Here is a 26,393-nt window from a genome sequence, read left to right as displayed (position 1 = left end):
TCACACAAGACTCATTTGATTTCCATCAGCTAATTACTTCTGCAGGATTTTATCAGCAGTTTCACAACAATTGCCCTCCCATTATCAGTTATTCTTTTGTCTTTCATTTTGCCTAACTTAAAATGACTTGTCTTTTCTTCAGTCCTTTGAATAGGTGGGGGGGGGGGAGATGATGGTCAAACCTTGTATGCACGAAGAAACACGATAAGGCTCTGGGTTATTATCTCAGTGACACATCAAGAATAGAATGACTACTCGTAAGTTTGCACTGTGCCAAAAAAGGCACTGACAAGTCGTAATAGCAAGGTACATGCATTGTTTGAATTCCAGTGAATGCAAGCATGCAGTGTAATCTGAGCATACTTCCAATTTTTTGTTTTTATTTTACATTACGTAGGACGATTTCGAACAGAATTCAATCCAGAATACACCTAACAGATTAATGGTCTGGATTAATCATTTTCTCATGTTTACACAATACTCATTTGGAGGCTAAACACACAGGAGCAAAAGGCACGTCTGGCACATAAGATTCTAAGTATCCAATTAGTTTTATGTCTCGTGATAGTATATGTTACAAGTGCTGACAAATATATTCCAACTCCCCCCAAAGTAAATTTATTAGAGTTAGCAAATGTTGCAAGTGTTCAGCAGACATATCCAGACTGTTACTTTTTCAGTAGGGAGACATACACAGCTGAGGGTTGGCAGCTTAGGAATCCGAGTGAGTAAAAAAGACTTTGACATCAGTGAGCTCTTGTAAATGGATTCTTAACTTGGAGAAAATTGTGTTTGTGGCAAAAACCGCAGGAATAACATATAGAAAAATGCGAACCCTTCTCATTTTGCTGCTGCCGTGTTAGTGTAGTTGTTTAAACATGTGAAAGCTTATTGCAATGTTGTCACTTGGTATTGATCTCCCACACTGCACAGCTTCTTTTTATGTTTTATGTATGCCTTGGGCTCTGAGTCATGCTTCATTTCTCATGCATGAATTATGTGGATGAATAACTTTAGTTGTGCCCTAAAGGACATTGTATCATATGAAGTCTTGAACGCGGAGAGAGGAATAGATGCTTTGTTTAATTATCAAAAATGTGCACTAAAAATTGTCAATATTTGTGATAAGTAGTGCAATCTTCTGTCGTTTGAATTGGTAAGAAGTGCAAAGGTATGAACATAACCAATATGAGCAAACGAGCAAATTAACAAGCGCACATAATAAAACTGATCAAGTTTTCAGTATACTTTGTCCTGACAAATGATGTACAACAGACACAGAATTATACACCAGACCTTTTCATATTCTAAAAAGTTTTTATTAAATCTCCGTTTGCAGTCTTAACTGTTTATTTTTGGCAGCAATGCTATTTCTGTTGTGGGTCGTGACCTGATACAGGCGACCTGCTGGCCTACTTCTAAGAGGAGTATAGATCATCACCCAGAGGACCACTGAAAACATATTTGTATGTATCAGCTGGTTGAATGTCTACATCAGTACTGGTGCAAAGGAAAAAGACGGTAACTGTATTGGAAATCTCTAATGGGACCAGATAGTGCATTTTAATGCAGCAAAGTCTCAGGTAATGTAAAAAAAAAAACCCCCAAACCAACAAAGAAAAGAAACTTCCTCTGTGTCAATATAAAGTCTTGCAGTAAGAATTCAATTGTTTATATCAGTATTACGTAGCATAACATTATTGTAGACTCCTTTCTCTGGTGTGATCTGTTATTAAAACTATTATTATTAGATCTGTTATTGTTCTAGTATTAAACTTGGCAAAGACACAATCCTCCTCAGCTCATGCTAGGGCTGCCCTTTTTAACATCCCAGCACATATCACTTTAATTAGGTGTCTACCCTGAAATGCATTGTAACCTGAGGCCAGGTGACCGCATCTCTTACCACAGAGGAAGCAGACAGCAGACAGGAAAGAAAGTGCCAGGTCTCGGCATGCTGTTAAACATCATTTTTCATGCCTTTTTTTGCCTCTTACAGTCACGTTTTTGTTGTTGTTGTTGTTGTTGTTGTGTTTTTTTTTGTTTTTTACAACGTTTACAACATCTTGAGAGCTGCTGTTAAGCATGTCATTGCCCGAATTCTGTAGCAGTTCAAGACCTAAAAGTAAACTCCACTCCACTCGCAGCTACGGTTAAGACAGATCACATAGATCAGCGTTGAAGTGACAATGGCAAGGATAATTAGGCAAACTAGGTACACTGCAGCAATCAATTATATTGAATGGCTTATATTGGCATACAGTTAGATAGCACTGGATGATACCTAACTGCTGCTGCCATCACTGCTGTGTTCAAGCCTATTACAGGCTTGCAGCAAACGAGACATATTGGAAACCCAACTGGTAGCTCACAGATAAAGTTTGTTGGGAAGGAAGAAAATGTTGGAGACAAACAGGACAATATACTCGAAGCAGAAAAAAAATTTCTGCTAGTAGATGAAATTATCTTAGCAATTGCTTCTACAGTGGCAACACACAGATAGCTTGTGTATGCACATGGGAGACACAACATAAGCAATTAAATCAGTTATCATTATTCATGAGCCCCGTTTGAATGCTTTTCTGTGTCTAAGTGTGCATGTGTGTGTGCTTTGTCCAACTAGATTGAGGTCATGGATGCTTTCTAGTGTCTGGGGAAAGGGCTAACATCTGCACAAGATTACTGTAAGGAGCATTTGATTAAAAAGTGATTACAATGATAAAAAAAGAAAAAAAAATTGAGGCTTATGTTTCATTTATATTTGATTATATAGTGGATTAAAGTGTGTTGGATTAGAGTAAAACTAGGTTGAATGTTACATACCGATTTTTACAAAGACCAGATCTCTCTATTATTTAACAGTGTATATGAATTTCGCTGCCTTCTCTGATGTTTTAGCATGTTTAAACTATGTAATGTAACATGCATACACCAACAAGAGGGAGAAGTAAATGTTCTCTGTCTCTTTTCTTGCTTGTTGAGTCACTGGCACAGTATAATGCAAAGTCGGTCTAGATTTGTAGAGCTGTTATCCTGTATTGATCCTGTGGATTCATCCATGACCACAGCAGAATATCCCTAACAAGCCTTATGGATGAGCCCTGCATGACATCTCCAGCTAACTCCACCACTCCTACAGCAAAACAAATCATCATTACATAGGTACTTTCGGCGTTTTATTCAAAGAAAGGTTGTGATGTAGCACATTGCATTCTCGTAATTGCTGGATGTTAGCACAACAAAGATTCACTTCCTCTTTTCTTTTATTTTTGGGCGCTCGTGCCTGTAATATCTGTGACTTAAAGCAAATGTTTAGCGTGTTAGTTTAGTTTCCACAAAACAAACTGTTGGTATTTAGGTCAAAGAGTGTAACTACATCTATTTAAGATTACATTCATACCTTTTCCCAGGCTTGTGTAATGTTTCAATTGAATATTTGGCGAGTATTAACAGAAAAACATACGAGCTTGTAGTCTGTTCGATATAGTTGATAATTAATCAATGTTTCTGTCCGCTTTTGACCACCTGAGTTAGTCACATGGGTTAGGGGAAGATATTGCACTATGGCTAATGATGTGTGGCAATACCATCAAATCACATTTAACACTTTTTTTTTTCGTCATTCTCACATGATCTGTTATCCTTTTTCTTTGCTTTACACAGAGAAAAGCATGAGGCAGTATGTGTATAAACTTTAAAGCTATGAATTATATATTGACAAATATTCCCTTAGTTACAGGGAATGTAACTGCTGATATTCTCTTCAAAATTTGAAAGGCAACCTACCTATAGAAATGTCCTCTACATTCACTGAACGGGCATGCAGGACTATGCTGAATTTGTAATGCAGGACACCTTTGTCATTCTACATGTTTTTATTCGGTGTTTCATTTAGTGATCACAGATTGCAGATCACATTTTTCTATACTGTTCTTTTCAGTGTAGCTTATACTGAAAACTATCTTCATTCAACAAAGTTGACTAAAGTCTGATGGTCAAGTGCAATAATGGGGAATGAAGGAATTATTTTGCCCAGCGTAACAGGATTAATCATCTAGCATTTACTGCTGTGATGCTTCTGCAGGCTGGACACTACAGTTGTATTCTCGTTAGTATTAGGTGACCATGAATATAATCAGGAAGGATGCCATAGAAGGAACCAAAGACGTGCAATGAAACTTAATATGAGATTAGTTGTTGTATAGATGAGGTATGTCAAGGAGTATTTTAATTATGCATTATCAAACACAATGCAAATGTATAGAATTCACACTGAATTCAGAAAAGTGTGACCGAGTGGGAGGATATAGCTGTGGTACTCTGTATAACCTCTGTGTCCATGTTTAGCTTATCCAGATAATCCATCTGCCACTACCGTAATCACTCAGACAGCTACCATGTATACAGGATCGTAAGGTTGATGCCTTTGTTTTTCTATTTTAATATGGCAGAGGTGAGAGCTCCATCCTGTTTTTCTGTTTCTAAAGGATGGTATTTCTATCAAGAGCAGCTCTGCCACATATAGCAGCAGGCCATTGTGATGGTAAATCCCCATATGTCCAAAAAATACTATCAAAATATAGTTATATATTCACAAGAAAAGGATGGATTTCCTCTGGGAAAACATTATGGCTCATACACTCTTTTCTCTCGCTGACAACAAACAAACACTCCCTCTATTGAGTGTGTCGTGCTTTTTGATAAGCTTAATCAAGAAGCAACATTTTATACTACTTATACAAAAATACTTATGTATTTGTGATTTTTGGTTATGTTTGAATTTAAGATTCAAGAACATTTAATTATCATTGTCCATCCATCCATCCTTCCTCTTATCCAGGAAGTACCTGGAGAGGACTCATGCAAATTCCAGGAGAACACACTAACTCCGCACAGAAAGGTCCTGGCAAGATAGTGGAGTTGAAATCAGGATCTTCTTGCTGTGCTAGCCACAGTGCCAACGTGCTGCCTAATTGCTTGCAGTGTCACTGGCGCAATATAATTTAGTAAATTGTGTAATGCATTGCACAACAAACCTGCAGGAGTTCCCAAACTAGAGATGGCACGATACCACTTTTTTATGTCCGATACCGATACCGATATCATAAATTTGGATACCGATATGAATCCGATATAGTGTTTTTTAATCAACAAAACTGTTTTTTAAATATCTTGCTGCATTTTGTATAAGTTCATACTCAAGTTTAAAACAACAACTACACTAAAGCTATTCTGTTATACCTGTATGCAAAAAAAAAATTTTCATAGTTCAGCAATACTGATCAATCTAATAAACTTAAACCTACACCATCCTCCCTATTCTGGTATTTTAAAGAGTACTTAGCATAAATATTAAGCAACCTAACTAATAGGGTTCCAACTCCCAGCAACAACAAAAATAAATAAATAAAAAATAGGGAACCACCCCTCACGCTCCACCTCATGATGCTTAATCGACGTAATCAACCTTAATTTGATGCAGTGTGAAAAAAAAAATGCACAGAAATCAATTATTTTTCAAGAAATATTAAATAGATTCAACATCTTTCTTCAACAAAATTGCAGACTGCACAGATGGTACCTTCCCAAAGGAAAAACTACTATAGCTTACTAGGGTGTATATATTAGACTTAATAGTTACTATATACAGTAATTGACTTCTATTCATTTTACATCAAATTAAAACTTTGGGTGTCAGATAATTATTTATTAAAAGCTAGACATTTTAAATGAGAATAAGAAAGAAAAGTATGTCTTTGTGCCCCCTTTTCCCTGTTAATGCCCTATCGGCCCCCCTGGCTAAACTTTGCTAGATCCGCCCCTGCACAGTTACCAGCGTCAGCGTCGGTCCATCTCTATCCCAAACACAAGGTTGCACTGGGACCAATACTTCTCATGCTATTCATACTTTCCTTAGGCAGTATTATTAAAACAAACTTCATGCACTACATTTGCTATACAGATGATCTCTGGCTATATCTACCTGAGACCAGATGTCACCAATCACTTTATTAAAGTACAGGTATGTCTCTAAGATATAAAAATCTGGATTAGCTGTAATTTTCTACGTCTAAATATGGGTAAACAGAGCTTAGTGTGCTTGACTGTCTAAATCTGAGAAATGTGGTTTCTAAACTGAATTTAAAGCCTTTCTTTAAGGGAAGGCAGTTTTCAAAAGTAGAATGGGAAGTGGAGTTTTTAAATCCCTCATGTGTAGAACTCTTACCAGTTTAAGAAAAACTAGTTCTTAAATTTCCATTTTACCTTACAGTTAGTACTAGAGCACGTGACCCTGAACCATTCCTTGTATAAGACCAGGCTGTTTGGTGACTTTCCAACCAGTCCTGGTGGATGGCTGCCTCTCCCTTATCTTAGTTCTGTCTTTTCACACTAAAAGTGTCTTTTTGTTTTTGTTTTTTTTACCCTTCCCACAGCTGTCAAGTGCTTGCTCTTAGGAAATCATTTGAATGTTGGGGTTTTCTCTGTAATACTGTAGGGTCTTGACCTCACGGCACAAAGTGCCTTGAGACCGCTATTTTTGCACCATATAAATTAAATGAAACTGAACTCAATAGAAATGATCTTCCCACTTTTTTGTTGTTTATTTTGTGGTTGGCTTACAGCCAGATTATCACCATCTTCTGGCAGCAGTATTGTAACAAGGATGGGTAAAAAGAATGCTATTTGAAGATAAAAATAGCTGCTGACCATTGTCTTCAATGAGTACTCCCTGACAAACCGTGGTCTCCCAGTAAGATAGTCCATTATCCAGGATATTAAGTCATCTCAGTCAGTTTACCTCTGAATGAAGGGTTGGATAGTTGGACAGTATAAGAGAAATCAGAGAATGTGATTCTGACAGTACCACTATCCTAAACCAGATGAGAGTAGTCCCTACAGCAGATAAAGAATAGCATCTTCTACACACACCTTCATTTGGTAAGCAAATTGATGTGGGTCTACTGAATGATGGACCTGAGGGTTTTGAAAATGTGGCTGTAGCCTTTACAGGGTTCATGATGTCAAATGTTAGTATAATCACCCAGGACCTGAAGTGGGAGCCCACCATTACCTCCGTCATAAAGAAAGCCCAGCAGAAGATGTACTTCCTGAGGCAGCTGAAGAAATTCAACCTGCCAACACGGACGATGATGCAATTCTACACTGCAATCATCGAGTCCATCCTCACCTCCTCCATCACCGTGTGGTACGCTGGAGCCACTATCAGGGACAAACAGAGACTGCAGCGTGTTGTGCGCTCTGCTGAGAAGGTGATTGGCTGCAGACTCCCATCTCTGGAGGACCTGTACACCTCCAGGACACTGGGGCGTGCAGCTCGGATCTCAGCTGACCCTTCTCACCCTGGACACAGTCTGTTTGACCTGCTCCCCTCAGGCAGGAGGCTCCGGTCCATTCGCACCAGAACCTCTCGCCATAAGAACAGTTTCTTCCCCTCTGCTGTTGGACACATGAACAATAACCGTATGACTGTTTCCACCACTAACACATGACCCACGCTGTGTTCACTGCATCATTCCATGTTTGGCACTGATCACCACCTGCACTCATGTATATATCTATCTACTTAGCACTTTTAATTCTTATTCTTATTTTTTTTTCTCATGTCTATTTAAGCGTTGTTTATGACAGTATGTTTGCACTAAGCACCGCAGCAATTTCCTAATGTTGTAAACCTGCTCAACATTTGGCAATAAAACCCTTTCTGATTCTGATTCTGAATCAGCCTGAAATCATTCATATCACTGGCATGTGACTTCTTCTGGGCTTGTATAAAGCATGGAGTCTTTGCATAGGTCAGGACTTTACCCGGTCTCAGGTTTGTGTTGAATGTATGTTGAAATCTCCCCCAGTTTGACTGCATGTGCCCTAAGCGTTCTTGAACACGCTCTGTCTGGGCTAGTAGACTTCTTGATGCAGTCTTCTCATTCCTCTTTTGTCCTGATCTGAGGTAATAATAGAAGAAAGAAGAATTTTGAGGTCCTGGGTGTGCTTCTATGTCTGGTGGGGGAGGTTAGTTGGTGAGAACTGTTTGTGTTTCTCCAGATGGTTGGCGGAGTTGTGGGGGTGATAACAGGCCAGGTGGCATGGACAGGGCAAGCCTGTTTAAAAAACAAAACAAAACAAAAGTGGCTAAACTGGTTTGCAGCACCGTGGCTGTTCTGTGATGATTTTCATCTTTTCCAGACCTCCTTCACATTGTTCTCCTTCAAATTCTGTTTCATTTTTCTTCTGTATGATTCCTTTGTCTCTCTCAGCCTTAGGTCCACCTGTCCGTGTATCGGCTTTGTGTGGTCTCTTTTTACTAACGAGGAGCTCCTTGACACGGGAAACAAGCCTTGTTATTTAAAAAGCAGCAGTTTTATTGAAAACTAAAACATCCATACAGAAGTGGATGTAATCACTGGTATAATTTGAAACCTCCTTTGTCCTCAGTACTTTAGCATACGCTAATCAGTAGATTCAAAGCAGTTCCCTAGAGCCTTCTTTGCTCGGAAGACTGTTTTCTAAGGTGTGGTAGTGGGTTGCCTCTGCACTGGTGGCTTTAACCTGAGGTGTAGAAAGACCAGGTTTTGAACTGATTTTCCTAGTGGGGCCAGGGAGTGATTCTGTTTTCATTCATCACATTAGCATACAAGAGATGTCTTGTTCTGTTGTTCCTGGTGGGGCTATTCACAGGTGGGTAAAAGGCAAACCAGGCTGAGTATTGTCTCACACAGTCTCTGCAAACGCCCATGAAGGAATGTAAACGCCAACACCAATAACAATAGCGTGCAAGATCTCCATCAACATGACATATGGTCAGAGACTTACAAGCAACAGTTTGATAGCAGATCTTGTTTACAGTCACATACCCTGGGTTGCACCACCTGTTGTTGATAAAAAAACGTGCGAGAACCCTGCCTTTGCACTTTTCACTTAGCTTTGGGTTTCTGTTTTCTCTCCCAACAGATCAGCATTAGCTGAATTTTGGTGAAGCCCATTAAGCTACACTGTAGCTCTTTGGATTCCTCACTTGGGCTGCCAGCTTGTCAGGTTTATTAACTAATGAGTTTACATTCCTCATGACATCTGAATGAATGGAAGCTGCTATCTCCACTGCTCAGCAGTATCATAGCCTTGAGCTCTGCTGCCTTAAAAGAGTCTCTTAATTCCTGTGGTATGGATTAAAGAGCTTGTGGTATGTCCCATTGTTTTCAGTGAGCAGCTCGTCTTTGGTATAAACAGTAATATTGCTACTGATTCAAAGTTGTTATATCGATAGCAAGAAATGTATATCAAAGTTGTAGCTAGAGAGTATCAAATAAAAGCTTTTTTTTAAAAAGTAAGAAAATATATGAAACATTCAGAGCTACTGGAAAAGCTGCTACTTGTGTGGGCACCACAGAGCAAAAGTTGCACCATTGAAATGTATTGACTGAAGCACTGAATCACAACTTCACTTTGATGGGAAATGTTCTCCGTTTCTGGTTTGCGTCACAATTTTGAAAGTTTGCATTTTTAAATTTTCACGACCATTCAGAGAGCAGTTTGCCAGTGTTTGCCAATCAGAGAGTTTAAACGTTTTAAATTCAAAATCCTGCACTGTAGATTGCACCTTTTTAGGTTTCAAAATCTGTTCTCTTTCATAAAATGGTGCTAGTGCTGTTGTTTCTGTGGGGGCAGAGCTCTCTGTGGGGTAAAGGTGGAGTTGACCTTTACTGAAAGCAATGAGCTTGCCATCAAGGGAGGGGAGACACGGTAAGGGAAGCAACTGTGTGTGGGGGTGTGTGTGGGGTCAGGGCCGGGCAGAGGTCTGGTGAGTGAGTTAAGATACTGTGTGTGAGAAAGTGCAGCTATCTGACCTCTGACACATGAGGAGCTGGAAAGATCAAAGGTAGAGCTCTTTAAAGTTACGTGCATTGGTGTTTACAGATGCACTGATATAGAGGAAAACGAGAGTGAAAGAGAGGAGGATTTACCTTCGAGCACCAGTAAAGCTGTTCTGGATATAGAGCAACAGTGAAATCTAAATAAGGAATTCAGTAAAAACCCTATTCTGAGAAATGAATTCTCAAGGATGTTTTCATAGATGCTGGCTGGATTGTCGTTGGACTAGTTCGAAGATGTTGCAACAATACATAACCCATATTTGCCTACCACCCTCCCCCTGCCACACACAAATACAGCGTGTATGCACACAAACCCTCTGCTTGAGTCTTGCAACATGATGTGCCTCTGAGATTGCGTGGTCACAAAGTCCCTTATTATACCTGTTTTTTCCTAGTGTATCTTGAGTGATTCTTGAGTGATTTGATTTCATTTGAATTACTTCATAAACGTGGATGAAGCAGGAAATGAACAAGAACAGAAACTCTTGTGTTTAAAAATAAAAGACAAATGCTGTAGAGTTAGGATGTTTAAATACAGATGAATTTGGTGTGATTTGAATTTCTCAGGTAATTTTGTTATAGTTATAGAGGCTAACTAATGTGATTACTTCCCCGTGATAGACTGTATTAAACCAATTTAGCTGCCTATTTTTTATTTGTTTTTTTCTTGCTGATGAAAAGCATTGATTGAACAACCTTAATCTGATCATTTTCCTCATGGATGCAAACTCATGCAGTGCATAGTCGACTCCTAACAGCTCCCCACACAACAGGAAGCCTATGTTCATGCCAATGAGGGTTATGAAGCAAGGCCCCCCACCATACGTCTTTCTACAGGGAAATTACTTGGTTACTCATAGTCAGTCAGGCTGGGCTAGAGAGAAGTGTTATTTATTCAATTAGACGGAACAGAAATAGCCTGCATGATAAACTGCATGAATGAAATTAGGAAGGAGCTGCCTTATCAACATAGGAAAGAATGGACAGGCAAACAATGGAAACATCAGTGTCATTGGAAATGCAGTGTTGTGTTTGGTCAAATGTCAGATCAATAAGGTTCTATATTTCATCTTTACAGATAGCAATGGCAGAGTGCATAGCTTATGTTTGCAGTTTCTTTTGAGCTGTGATGTGTTTTGTTTTGTTTTTTTAATTTTCTTTTTTTTTTTTTTGGTTGTGTTTTATTACCTCCACCAAAGGGCAGGATATGCCTAGCGCTGAAATCCGCTCTGGCTCCTACTTTTATCCCCCGTCTCTACTGACCCACTCCTGTTTTCTCATAAAACTACTACAAAATGTGCTGCTTTTATGGGGTAGTCTGCAATTCATGAAAATAAAGAGAAAACTAGACAGTAGTACACAAATCATTGCATATGTGTATATGCATTCAATCTTGATAAGAGGATTCATGTAAACTATTTATCTTTGTTTTGAAGGAGAGCTCACAGTATAACCAACACATAACATAATACCTGTGAAAAATGTTAATTCACTTAGAAAACTGTCACCACAAGGATGCGAATGAGAGCATCGTTCTTAACTCAAACTGAGAAACGGGAATGTCAGTTTCACAACAAACAAGCTAAGAAGTAAACAAGATGAATGTATGTATGTTCATGTATGTATGCATATGTAAGTATATAAGTGGGTATTTACATTAGAAATCCTCAGTTCAGCCATTTGAGATGAATACTGTCAGTTTATCCAATAACGATAAAATAGAGTTTTCTATTTTGTGAGATTTAACTCACTAGGTTTCATTTCCTTTGCTCTCTTACAATCAAATAGCTTCTGAACATCTATTCTCATCCTCTGGTAAGTCTGGAGGGTTTACAGATACAGTCATCTGAGGTCTTATTGCAGCTATTCAGGGGCCAAACAGCCCTTTTTGTGGGGAATCTGCACCACCCGGTCCTATTTAGAGACATAGTAGGCCTTTACGATGTTTGTCCACTTGTCAGTTTTATTTAACATGCTATGTGGGAAGACAATAAGAATGGTGCCAGAGGGGGTCAGTTGGCTGATGGGTGCACAGGGGAAGCCTGATAAGCAGGATCAAAGTGTGGGAGATATTTGTACCCTGTTATGTAGGAAAGCAAAAGAAGCACCAGAAGTTTTTCTGCATTTTTTTAAAGCATGTTTTCTATATGGCATCTATATCTGTGCTGCTGATGACAAACATGATTTTAAATGATGAGTATATTACCGTTTTACGACAAATGGAAGCTTTTTGTAAAAAACTCATTTGGACTACCCTGCGTGACTAACCAGTGTAACTATAATGTTATCCTTTGTCAATGACATTTTTTTAACCTATCATTATTTTTTATTGATATATTCTTTATTTGCCTTTCAAATTCATTTATTTTTACTGTATTTTTGTAGACGTCAGCTGAACTGAATTTTAAGCATTTCTCTATGTATGGCCAGGTACCAATTTGGCTTAGGTTTCTCTCCAGTGTCCCTGTTAGCAGATCTGGAAAATGAGTCGTGACAAGGCCTCCCCTGACAGGTCCTCCATACGAAGAATAGTTTCAGTGCCAATGTGCCGCTCTGCTACACTAGCTGAAATAAATAATTGGAGTCTAATTAGAGATTTACAGTTGAACAGTATTAATTTTCAGGAATTCTGTTTTGTCTTGGGCAAATAACTATCTGGAACAACTGTCAGAAGTAAAAAACAAAGATAAAATCTTTAATAAAAGTGTTATCTTGGAAAATGTATAGACCGCAAGATTAATTGCGACATGTCTATGAGACAGAATGCACTTTATTGTCAATTCATGCAATGGCAATGACACAGCAGCTGAGATTTAAAAACCACCATGTTGCCAAAAGCAGATTAAAGTTCCCACTGAATGTGCTTGATAAAGAACTCGAAGGGATGGGACATTATGACAAATACCCTAAATGCCCTCAGCTAACATACGGACCAGTAGGGCTGCACGATTTTGCATAAAATGAGAATCACGATTTTTTTTGCTTAGAATTGAGATCACGATTCTCTCACGATTTTCTTTTCCAGTATAAATATTTATTGCACTTATTAACTGCACATCAACTTCGTAACAGTTGAGACTGAACATAAAAACAATAAATAAACATAAAAATAACAAATGTCTCACATTTTGCACAGTGTTGATGGGAGCCATATCTTTGGTCAGGTGATAAGTAATAGCCTCCGTAATTTCTTTGTGCCTGCGGGAGTTCGACGGGTATAGGGAAGCGCTGTATAAGGTTGCCGTTATTGATGTTTGGGTGGTTGACCGCGACGGATTTTATCCAGTCACTTTCTCGTCATCCCCGACGTGCTCTCCGTTGTTTTTTACCTGCCAATTTTACCTGCCAGACCAGAGTGAGCAAAATACAATTTGTGGGCTGGCTTAGCAAAGCTAATGCATCCTGCTGATAAGTGTTGCTTATCGGAAGAGAATCATGGTAGTTTGTATGTTTGCGAACCCAAGACGTAGTCTGTCATAGTCTAGATCGTAATCATGTTTTGTTTTCTGTCTCTTTTGTGATTTAAAAACTCTGGAGAGAGATTTTAAAATACTTTAGTTAGACCTTGGTCTCAGGTCTCATACTTGAGAATTTGCTGCTTTGTGATCTACTTAATTGTAAACAGATGTTTATTTTTTCTTTTTTAGAAAAACATGATGTTTTCATCTTGGACACTTGGACACTTATCATTTTTGTCATTTTTATTCTAAACATGTGATTCTTTCATTCCTTTCCATTTTATTTAATTCATTTACTTATTTGGTATGTGGTTGGGAGAAGAGAGTAATAACAATACCTAAGTAGGTTATTATTGTATAGTTAGTCTTAAACCTAGAAGAAAATTCCTCAGTGAGTTTATTAAAATGGACCCATTTTGCTACTGTTACTATTATAAACACTCATTACACTGAAAAATGTGACATTACCAATTATTTCTGTAATGCAATGGATGCTAGAAATGCACTCTTTTATTCCTACTACAATGATTATCTTAATGATTAATATTAGATATTTTATTTTTCCATTTTGGACTTCTTATTTCTCAAACCTTTTTTAGATAATATGGCTAAAATCACAGGCTTGCATAAAGTTGTGTGGTGTTTCTGTAATCAGGTCTCATTCAGTCACTATAGTTCATCCCAACACCCCCTACATCTAGGCATGGGTTGTGGCTGCTGATTGGCTCTGAATGTAAAGGGCGACAGTTTGAGTCTATGACCGGTGTCTGTTTTTCTAAGTCAACTGCCACTACCCTGCTCTGATGTCTCGTTACAGCAGGCTGCTGGACAGTGACAACTGACTAGCTGGTTGCCCCTGCTGTGTGGCTCTGCTCAGTGATTTTCTGCTGCTTGGTACTGCACCAAAAGTGGCTCCACTCCAACAAACTGGCATTCCTACTTCCCCTTGCAAAAGTGTGAGGCTGTGTCCACATTTAACTCTCCCTCTGGGCTTGATATTATATAATGTAATCCACTGGTGCTTTGTAGCTGAGACCCAAATGCATCAGTGCACCCATATGTGCTGACATAAACACCCACATTCACTCTGTGTGAATATTGACATGTAGCATAGGCCACATTCATCATTCAGAAGAGGAAAAATTGGATCGTCACTGTAGTGGGCAAAGTAGTGACAGATAAGACAAATACAGAAGTAACAGCTTTTAATAAACTAAAGAAGTCACTTCTCTATTTTATTCTATGCATTGCATTGTTCTGTTATTTGCTTTTCACACTTTGAAATACTTGGATAACAACAAGATTTGTAACTTGTTGTTTTCTCACTAGATGCATAGGTATATTACTGTCAATTTATCTTATGTTCACATAGAATATGAATTATGTCTTATCTCTAAGCTCCCACTTTGTCACTGCCCATAAGGAAACATTGGCCTCAGCTCAGCAGCGGGTGGGGATCAGTGACAGTGTCTGCAAGGATGGAGGTGGGGCTTTTAAAACGCTCATAGCATATGCAAGCAACAACATAACTGTCAAGTTATGTGAGCAGAGCACTGACAGCTGATGTTCAAAACCGCCACTGAAAGGGAAGAATTAGTGTGTCTGTAGTCATTTTTAGCAAGTGTGGAAGTTGCCTAAACTCTTACAGTTCTTTGAAGAACATACAACTGTTGTTTTCAGTACAAGACATTTGTATTTACTAATGAAAATATGTAAATGTAACATTGTTATCTACTGTCTTGACAGGGTTTTGTGTTGGCTGTGCTGAATTCTGTGCAGAAAGGATTGGAAGCTACCCCATCTGTTTAAATATTTCCTGTATCTTTTCCTACATCGTAAAATAAAATGCACACAAACAAGCACATACCGTTGTTTCACATGTGCATGCTGAGCGGTTATATACACAAAGGAAAAAAGCAAATGCTCCAACAAATCCTATACTGAGTTGATGTAGAGAGACCGGAACTGCATTCATTCTTGTTATGAAAGGGAGTATTCCACGTGACCAGCTTTCATTGTGAATATTTTTGTGCTTTGTGACACTTTATTCTGTCAGAGCTCAGCTTTGCACCCAATTGACAAGATGAAGCTTATCTTGCACTCGAACAAAAGAGAGATTCAGTCTCTCACTTGAAGCTATTACAAAGCTATTTCCTTTTCACACAGGTTTCAACCTTGTCACCTCAGATACCTGGACTTGATCTTAGATGCCTTTTCACATGGTTGGAAAGTGTGAGGCTGCAGAACAAAGTAGAACGTTAGCTGGTCAAACTCTGGAAGGATTTTAGGGCAAAGCACGGTGAGGTCGCGCTGCTAGGGAATCAGCACTTACAGCTGCAAATTTTTTGCAAGGAGCATTCATCGTCTCCCACTGAAGTGCTGGATGACGCTGTGTATGTTTTGTTGCAATTTTGTTTTTCAGATTAATTCTAAAATTACTCAGCCGCTAATAAGTGTCAACATATTTCCTTGATGATTTCTTTATATATACCTTTGTAAATTATAAACATATTTTGAGGTAAAGTGTACTTGCTGTGTGCTCGAAAAGCTGCTTTGTTTGAACTAATGATCAAAATAACTTGAAAAGATATTGCAGCTTCTGTAGCAGGTCATTTACATTAAATAGTCTCTTGCTTTTGCAAGGTAGCAAAAGGCCTCAAAGGCTGCATGTAAAGTAAGCCTTCTCTGCTGTCGAAACACGGCTCACAAGAGACGCGTCTGCGAAAAGCTCCATAAAGAAAGTATCTTTGACTTGCTAAATCTAGTAGAGTCTGTTCCCAAACCCTAAGTACCATTTGCTTGTTAGTTTGGGGCAGGTCAATGACACACAGCGTTATTTTAGAGGCATGACAGCGCAGTCCAGCAGGATCGGTTGGCTGTGGTGTACTATGTCTCCCCGATTCATTTCACTTCACACTGACTATTGCTTCATCAATCAGACTGCAGGCTGCACAGCTTATGTCAGTAATGCAGAAGTAACAGATTGCTAAGGTCTGGATTTTAATCAGAAAAGAAAGGTAGGTACCAAGCACAGACGCTGCAGTGGGTCTCCTGTAACTGAGACCATTGGAAATATATATGCTGTGCCATTTTCCAGTTTAAGCTGAGCAAGCACCTTCACTCCCATGCCAGTTATTTTCCGATCCCCTTATGTAGACCAGATTTTTCCCTATGTTTGTTTGGTGATAAATATTGTCCCTATAAGGATCATTTTTTGCTGATAAAGAAATAAACATGCTAAAATGGGGGACAGGAAATAGCTGTACCACAGCGTTCACATATATTAAGATAATTCATGTAATACATCACCAAAAAATAATATTTTCACAGTTAAATTTTATTTTAGTGGCTCTATATTGTAGTGGTTTACAGATTGCCCTGGTTCGATCCTCCCTGGTTCATCTGGTATAAAAATCGACAAAACCAAATCAAACATGTGGAGCTCTGTGCTGCAGTGACCCCTTGTGAATAAGGCAGCGGTTGAAAGTAGTTGTCACTAATCATTATTTGGTTATAGCACTGAGGCGTCTTTTTATTACGTATACTCTTTATTTATACATGCTCATGCTACAGTATTGTTTGGTCTGGGATTTTGGTCCATTGTTAGGTGGTTGCTAAGCAACGTGATAAAGTCATAATTTATCGTGGCTAAAAAAAGGTTTGGATTTAAATGACATGTTATTGCAGCAAAATTAAAGTGTTACACTGCTTTTCTAAGCTGCTATAGGTTAATAAATGCTACAAATAGGTCATGTTAATGCTTTGGTTGGCAGTTGTTAGGCAACATGCTGATGTCATAATATCTGATATTGACAAGATCTTTCAGACCTTTAGATGTACCTATGTGGCTGTTTTGGTGCTCAACTTGACCGTGGTTACAGGCAAACAAGCAGAAATTTCATGTGTTTTAGCAAGATTTCCTACTGGAAAGTTGACTTCTGCCATTAATCACGTTTCAGTAAATGCACTATGATTTTCTCAGCACCTTTAGCATCACACCATTATCCTTTACTAATGGCTGTTTTATTTTAGATTTCTTTTCTTTCAAATGCACATTCATGCACTGAACAAGAACAGAGAATTCTCTGAGGGAATTTCTGTGTCGCTACAGAATGAGAAAATTCCTAGACAAAAACAGGAAGGTGATCGATGCAGACATCAAACTTGTCTGTACCTTATCTCTACCTTTCTGAATCCCACAATGCCAGCTGTCTGCAGACAAGCAAACCATTGTACTCCTCTTTCTAACAAGCAGTCTTTCTAAAAACATGTCTGTAGCACTTTTCATAAGAGCAAACCTCTACTGCAAGCCTCTTCATCATACCAAGACATGCGGTCTTATATCTAGTTGTAAAGCATTATTGCTTTGCTTTTGAGCAAGATATATACTATGCAACAGAAAATCCCATTATAGCTTTAGGATTGGATTAAAAATCTTTTTCTTACTGGAGAGGATTTCTGAAAATCTATGTCATTATTTCCATGTATCATGTCTGTCCCAAGGCAGCCCATCCTTAACAAAGGTCAACTATTGAAAGTTTATCTTCAAACAAGATAACATCTTCAAAGTTCTGGGGCACGTTGTTATCTCAGACCACCAGCATGTTTTCTTTGATCTGACTCCCTGTGGGTCTCCCCATATGGGGGTGGGGGGAATGACAGTTTTCACTTTTCATTTCTGCCTCAGCAGATGACCTTCTAGTTACTTAAAATAGTGAGCCCTTGTCTGCTTTAAGGACGAGCATCATTGGGGGGATTTTCCTAAAGCTTTGAAAATTGTAGTCATGTGCAGTCATGTATGTGGAGAAATGTGTTTCATCCCTTATTACTTAGAACTGAGATGTTTGAACTGTAAGCCATGAAAAAAAAATCGCATTGTAAGTAGTCAATAGGAGTAAATACAAGTATAATCTAGTGATTTTCAGCATAGTTTTAATGTTTTTTTTCCCAGTTTGCCAAAATGTCAAAGAACAAAGGCCTCATAAAGCAGGGCTGAGGTGGGCTCAAACTGCCAGACTTTGAAGAAGCAAATGATTTCTGGTTGCTTGATCCTGTTTGCAGAGTGTTGACAACATCTACACAATACACCCTGTAGGGCATTGATCACCTGTGTGAAATGGCTATATGATGCCTGTCAGAGATTATCTTCTCTTTTTCGTTGTAGCGGCTCATCATCACAGCGGCATCCCGAGGCCTCCAGTTCAGCACCACGGGCAACTTGCTACCTGGGGGCTTTTGCAAGCTTCTCTTTTATCTCTACGCAATTACGTTTGATCTCATAGATTAAAATATGTCTGGGCGTGTCTGTGTTCTTTAGATTGTAATAGAAAAGAAAATATTTCCGCTCAGTACGAAAGTGTGTATTTTAAGATTTGCGTCATGAGACTGACGCTTCACAGTCAACAAATCCGTAAAAATTGTTGATGATCGGGTTTTGTGTAGAGCTTCAGTGCAAATTTTAGTTTGTGTTTTGGCATTTGCAATGTTACTAGTGGGATTTTTTTATGTTTCAAATTCTGAGCATTATAATTAGGGTATGCTGCATGTAGCCTGAATTCCTTCTTTATCAATATTTTAATATAGTCCAAAGATTATGCTGCAGCTGCAGACAGCTGTTGTGGCTCTTTAAATGCACATTTTTTATTTTCTATATTATCATTTTTCCAAACCACAGCATCCTTTATTTCTCTTGGTTTTTCTGTCCATCTGCTGTGCAGACTTGTACACATCATCTTCTAACTTGCCCCGAGTAGTTGATGTTTGTGCTAATCTTCAATATACATGCTTTCAGATTATCTTTTCTACATGACTGTGAAACGGTCAGTGGACCACAGTTTTCTTTGTCTGATTAGTCAATTCTGTGCCATTAAAATGTTTTACTTAAATTCTAAAATTCTCTCAATTAACCTCTTATAATTCTTAAATTTGAGACCATTCAGTGTCTGTGTGAATTCCGAGGTAGTGCTGTGTGTTCCAAAGCAGTTCCTGACAACTTTGTTTTTGTGTTGCTTCTGCGAAGGAGTGACAACAGATTATTGGCTAAGAGTGGAGAAAATCAAGACCATGATAACTTAATTAGCTTAGAGACTTTACAAGCTTACAAATACACACAGATGAACTCTTATGAGCTTATTCTGCTGGACGTTTTGAATAGTTGCTAGCAGGGCGTTAGGTTATTTTGGCCTTCATGCCAGTGAGGGTGGCAGACACGCTCAGCTCTGGTCTTGTCGCACGAAGAAGTAACAACAAGATCTTCTGACGTAGTGGTTGATGGAAAGGCCTGCAGGGCAGAAATGTTCAGTTTCTAATGTGATTTAGCCATCAAATGTGATCCTTTTTTTAGGGTTAATTGAGTCATGTGAGGTGCATTTAATTAGAGTTATCCGCATTCAAACGTGAGTCCTGTCATCAGCCGACAAAAGTATCCAAGCGCTTGCAAACTAAAACACGTGACTGAGCTAATAAATGATCTCCCTTATGCTGACAGCGTGATGAGATGTGGGTTGGAGCATAGCAACAGTACCTCAGGGCAGGTTGGACGGCACAAGGATCCTCTTGTAGTCGCCATTCCCTCTCTGTGAGCCGCTGGCACATTTGTTTGTCATGCGCTTCTCTGTGACAATAAGTTTCCCATGTCTTCTTTTCTATTCTTTGACTTTGTGTCTTCATTGTGAATTAGTAGAAAGATTTGTTTTACTCTCAGCAAAGTCCCTTTTAAGTGTTTGATAAATGTTTTACACATCCACAAATTGGTCCCAGACCCAACCCCCAAACCAATTTTTAAGGCAATCGTTACACTATATGGCTATGTCTGTTTGTGTGTGTGTCTACACACGTGTGTGTTGTCCTCTTTTCAAAACAGAAACTTTCATTGCTTGCATTTGATGTAAATTCTAGCTATCAAAATAAATAATAACATGGGTCACACTTTCTGGTCACTGCATTAATATTTGCAGTTTTTAAAAAACTACCTATGAATTAATTCAAGTGGTCACATGTTTGAGACTTGTAAGTGCTTCACAGCTTTGACTGCATTCGTGTCGTGTGTCAGCTGAAAATGCCGATGAGCTGTACTTTGGCTGGCTTAAAGGGTTTGCGTGGAGGAGAACAACTGGCAAGATCCATGATAATAATGTAATAAGGATGTTTGGTCTGGCTGAGATAATGGATTTCATCTTGACTCCTGCTCTACACTCTGCCACATTTCAAGTTTTTGCTGCTTTATAGATCCATGTTTCTGCCCTGCTTCTTGCCCTGCCCCGCTTCACAAAAGCATTGCTCTGATGACATGAAGGATCTTTTTTGTTGTTGTCTTTTTTATTGCAGGTGACGTGTTTGGTTAAGGTGATTTAGTTCTTATATTGGGCCACAGTAGTTGTGGAAATGTATACCGCCGTGTGTTTCTGGATGTAATACTGGATCGCAGTTATGGGCAATGCGGTTTTACTGTGACGTGTTATTTATAACCGCTGGCTAAGAGTGGGTGTTATAACGCAGAGTCTCTATGATGGAGCAGCTGGACTGTGGGGGAGAAGGAGGGAGAAGGATGGAGGATGGGAAGCATAGCCGAGAGACGGTGGAGAGAGCAAACATTAAAGCTGGTTGTTTATTTGGGGCCTCTATTATTTACCCTGACAAATAAAGTTATGTGTATGCAGTGCTGTTGTATAGCTCTCCTCCTTGGGCAGCCTCTAGAATCAAGTGTGTCTTTATTCTGTTTCGTGTTTCTTTGAAAACTGCATTTAAAAAAGAATTTCTAAGTAAAAGAATAAAAGTACTCCTCTATGAACAGGTATTTAACAGGTATGCTTCAGACTTTGACTTTTGACAGTTTCAGCAGCACAATTGACAACTTAAAAACTACAAAACAGTTCCAGCGAGGATAGAAATGATTTTTAACCCTCGGAGGCTTTAAGTCAAAAAAGGGACCCTTTTTTGACTTAAAGCCTCCGAGGGTTAAATCATTATTTTTAAACTGAGCTGTAAACTATTTTTTTCTTCTTCACAACTGTGACTGCATTTGTGCTATGTATTAATTTTAGACATCACAAATTTGTACATCTACAGTTCTGTGCAAGAGTCTTAACCCACCTCTTCTTTCTTTATCGTTATGATATTGCAGGAAAATGGGGAATATGTGCAGGTATTTACACCTATTTTCCTGCATTGCATCGACACTGTCAATCAAATGTTCTCCAGATAATAATGCATGATTGATCACATCCTGACAGTAATTTTTTGTGGTCATATTTCCATCAGTTTTGAAAAGATCCCCAGCGCCACTGACTGAAACGCAGTACTAAACCATGACAGAGCCTCCACCATGTTTTACATTTGGCTCTAGGAACTCAGCTTTTCCTCTCTCCACCATTCTCTGTACACACTGACAATAATTTGACCCAAAAATTTCAAATCTCCGTAAGACTTGTTGCCAGTGATTTCCAATGCAGTTTCTGTGTAATTTGGCTTAACTCAGCCTTTTCTACTGTTTCCCTTCCTTAAGGATGACGTCCAGCCTTCCACTGATACCATTTTTGATGAGACTTAGTAAACAGTAGACAGATTAACTGAAGGGCCAGATGAATCTCTCAGGTCTTGTGTCAGCTCTTTCTTTTTCCGTTTCTTAAGGATATGACTTTTAGATATTTCTCATCTGCTGCAGATAGTGTTTTTATAGGCATGCCAGGCCTTTTTTTTTAGCCTCCACTTGTTTCCTTAAATTTTTAAGGACACATTCATACCATGCCAAGATATGCCAGGTTTGTAGCTAATAACCCTTTGGCTACCACCTTGTTTGTCCAAAAATACTATTTTATGCCTGTCAAACTGTGTTGTCTTTGATGCTTTTTTTTATAGATTCAACTAAAACATTTAAACTATGTTAATAGCCTAAAGATCCAATTTAAAAAAAAAAATCAAAGTTGGTTCTTTGCCCAGTTGTCTGTCATGTGTGGACACAACACTGATTCATCCCTTGAATCAGGTGCTTTTTTGTATGCTTGATTCACAGGCTAGTGGCTTAACAAACAACAACAAGAAAAAAAAATTCCTCTGAAAATGGTCAAGTACAAGGGCAAGTATGAAAAATGAAAATAAAGCAGCCAGTGTCTTAAGGAAACCTTTGAAAGACCTTCAAAAATGCTGGATAACTTTTTTGTTCAGCACCACTTTAAATAATTACAAGAAAGTAATAATTACTTTTGCTCCTTGAAAGTAAAATATTAAGAAATGAGGGATGGTTCAAGACTTAAAATATATATATACCTTTTGTGCCAATAGATGTTTTAAAGGAGAGTGCCATGTTACTGCCATACTAAATACTTTCCAGAACTCTTTCTAGTAGAACACAGCATTTAAAGCCTGAAGGGTAGAATATACGTCAAACTAACAGTTTGCATGAGAATAAGGGAAAAATCTATATATTTAATCTCCTGACTGTCAACAGCAGCTGGTTCAGACTCATGAACTCAGTTGAAACTAATAAATATGATCTGGTTTAAGTATTAAACAACTGGTAAGCGGCCCAGCAGTCATGCTTTAGTACAAACAGATATTCAGTTCAGATCATGGTTTGTTTGTTGAATAATTGCTAATTCTTTCTGAAAGTTCATCCAGACCTTAGCGACCAGTTTTACCACTAAGATTAAGATCTGAATACCAGCTTTCAAGAAGCATTGATCTCATAACTCACTTTATGAAATTAGCATGTGTAAAATGAAAAATAAGTAAATAAACATCATGTGAGTATTGTTGATAATCGCATTAGAAAGGTTATCACGAGGCAGCTGGTCGGTTGAACCAGTCAGTGATAGTGCTTCACACATGTCTGTAAAGTCTGTACTGTGAACTACAAAAGCTTTTAATTTAGCATAAAGTTAAAAAAAATAAAGGAGATGCAGTGAAACGATAGATAAATAAATAAATAAATAAGACGTGCAGAAGGAATGCTGGGTAAACACGCAGAAAGTGCGAGCAAATGCTTTTGACAGATTTCTTTGTTCCTTAATCCTTAAAGAGTATTTTATTCTGAGCATTCACGACCTTCACAAACAGTGTTTACACTTTTAAAGCCATATTTAAAGGCAGCTTGGATATTTTTCTTTAGTGATGAGACAAATCAGCCTTTCCTCGTGTTCTAACAGCTATTTATTATCATTTAAATAATATATAAACTATGTGGAATATTTTGGTAATGCAAAAAGTGCTGGATTTGAATCTATAACTTGTCTTCAAACAGGTTGTTTTCATCATTTTACACTGCGTTAAGTGAATAGGAGCTGCTTCTGCTTATAAGAAATGCATCTATCAATGAGAAAAGCCTCTGCATATTTTGTCAAATAGCGGTTAGCAGTATTCATGCCGGATTAACACTCGTGTCCCCCAAAAGACATTCAAAGTACTCGCAGTGTTACATGACATGTTGTTGCCGTGTTTCCTTTCTGTTTTGTATTCTCAAGGTAAGACTGCTCTGAATGGTGGGTGGCACTTCGGTTTCCTTACAGGAAGTGCTGACGTTAATGAATGGTAATTTTTCCTCAGAGGAAAGAGTGGGTGACACGAGTTCATTGAATTAACGTGCCAGTTTATTTCGAGACCCCAAAACCTCTGAGCAGAGCTTTAAACCCACCCGTTTGTAACTCTGTAAAACCCTGGTGTGACTGTGACGGGCTGAAAGAGGACATCAAACACACAGATGATGTTTCAGGGCCAGTGCAAGCGGGAGTTGTAGTGTTGTTTATGTTCCCTGAAAGCTGGAATCTAGTGCACCTTGGCTCACAAGCGAAATTAATCGGACCGTGTCAGCAGAGAAGGATGTCTGTTATTTGGATTGTTTGGTCTCTTTTCACACATACGCAGAGAGTACACGCAGAGCTTTTCTCTATTTTGAAGCTCAGAGCTTTCTGGGCGCTGCATATCCCTGGGAGAACACTCTGTGAGGGTTTAGCTGTATTTCTTTTTTGTTGATTTGTCCTATAATCGAGACTTTTTTAAGAGCTCGTTGAGTGGTAGGGATACTTTGAAGCTTCCCCCTGCTTAGAAGTCAGTCTCCTCCAAGGATTTAGCAGTCCACTTTAGCACTTTGTGTGACTGGCATTAATATCTGTGACATATATTGGCTGGACAGAGCCTGCTAATTTGCTTTTAAGACAACAAATGTTCAGTGGCTGTTTCAATTCACCTGTAATCAGAAGAAGTGGGAATAAAGCAGTCCTCCTCATTATGTTGTTTTTGCCCTTTGTGGGGCATTATCGAGAACCTTGTGCAGCTGGTTTAAGAAAGGGATTTGATTTATTTGTTTTTAGCCGTTGTGCAATGCTAGCTGGAACCTCTTCGCTTGGATTTGTATCCAGGCGTTCTGAGCTCATAAATTTGCATTGAATCTGCACAGCGGGTGAAGTTGTTCATTGTGTGTTTGCCAGTAATGTGTGAATATAGTTGGGGGGGTTTTTACTTAACTTGCCGTCCAGTTGCATTTTGTTTGGTATCTTAGAGAGCAGAAGCAAACCGTGGATGTCGGAAATAACTAATGTATTTAATTTCCAATTAATCAGTGAAATGAGAGGCTGGTGTTGGTGTGGCGTTGGATTGAATTAGTCGAACTGCTTTTCTTTTTTTTCCGTTTTGCGTGTGCGTCAGAGAGCGAATATGAGAGAAGCACAGGAAAAAATTTACTGGCAGTACAGTTTGCAGTAAATTTATATTGGACAGCAAAAAGCTTGAGTGACTGTGAGAATGGCTTTGAAGATGGAGCAAAGGTTATCCTTCTTTTCCAAAAGAATGACAGTACAAATAAAAGAGACTGGCAACTGATAATCTTTGATGGATGAGCGAAGGCAAAAGTCAAGTGCATTTGTGCGTTTGCTTCTTTATTCTCATAAACAAAGACTACAGATAAGCAGCAGGAACACTTTTGCAGTTCAAATAAAAACTGCAAATTAAGTTTTAGACCAGCCAACAGGCACAAGGAACTAAAACATTTTATTTTGCAAATGCTGTGTTTGTCAGAACTTTTTTCCTATTTATCTGGATTATATTTTGCCCTTCCTTGTTTTCTGAAACGATATAAAAACGTGTGAGTCATCCAACTGAGATATTATCCTTTTGTATCAATTCCAAAGGCTTTTTCTCTCAATTAGTACTACTGTTTCCAGAAAACCAAGCCAAAAGTGCTTCATAGTTTCTGTTATGGGAAGAGAAACACATTAGAGGACATTAAGTATAAGGATCATTTTGAGCTACGATAATAATCTGCAGTAACTGCTTCAGTAAACCTCCCTGGTGGTATAAACAGGACTTTAGTCTCTCTTGCTGCATAGTGATTTTTGTCCGTTATGGCTGTGGGTAATTTATGACGTCAAGCCACACGCCTCAAGTGGAAGCAACTTTTTAAGGCATTAATGGCAGTGAGCTTGAAGAAAGAAAGGCAGGAGTGCAGAGGAGCTAAGAAGAAGACTTATCCAGACTGTAAAATAAAGATGTCACATTTTTGTCTAGAGCCAACATGTGGCGTCCTGATGTTTTGCTTCTTCAGGGTACAACCAGTGGTAGTTGTCTCAGTCGTCATGATTTGATGTGTTTTTACATATTAATGGATGAAAGGCATGGCCTTTAGGTGGTAGTTTAGATAAAGCAACTGACATTTTTCAGCCATTTAAATGAAACCTGAGTGAACATTTATAGAGCCTCCCATTGGTTCAGGTTTGAAGCATGACTACTCAAAATCTTACTTTAAAAGAGCTGTTTCGACTGTGGTTTTACTCTGTGGTAACTATTATTGTTAATTATTGTTATCAATAACTTGCAGACTGGATGTTTTAGTAAATTATACTGTATATAATTTTTCAAATTCATTAAGGATGTGGTTCATATTCTGACAATTTGTTTTAGAATGTGAGCCAAATGTGTTTTGCTCACCAAAATCTTTCAGATATTCAAGTAGACTGGATTCAGCCGTATCCCTGTAGTGACAACCGTGCCAAACAAGCTGTGTTGTTGTTTACACGCAGCACCCGTTGAATGACGCTCTTCTGTTAGCAGGTGATGC

General features: G+C 38.6%; 1 protein-coding gene across 3 annotated transcripts in view; it reads left to right on the top strand.

Annotated features, from left to right (window-relative positions):
* stat5a (signal transducer and activator of transcription 5a) overlaps window positions 1-26,393 on the top strand; it is a 51,496-nt gene that overhangs the window by 3,753 nt on the left and 21,350 nt on the right. The window contains exon 1 of one of the 3 annotated variants that reach the window (XM_080906417.1): window positions 26,368-26,386. The exons of the other annotated variants lie outside the window; for them this stretch is intronic. The gene's annotated coding sequence lies outside the window, so the exon portion shown is untranslated. Of the gene's footprint in view, window positions 1-26,367; window positions 26,387-26,393 lie in introns of those variants that run through there. 3 annotated transcript variants of the gene reach the window in all.

This window comes from Rhamphochromis sp. 'chilingali', assembly GCF_963969265.1.
Source record: "Rhamphochromis sp. 'chilingali' genome assembly, chromosome: 15".
In the NCBI taxonomy this organism is placed as follows: Eukaryota; Metazoa; Chordata; class Actinopteri; order Cichliformes; family Cichlidae; genus Rhamphochromis; species Rhamphochromis sp. 'chilingali'.
This window is presented reverse-complemented; position numbering and strand designations above follow the sequence as displayed.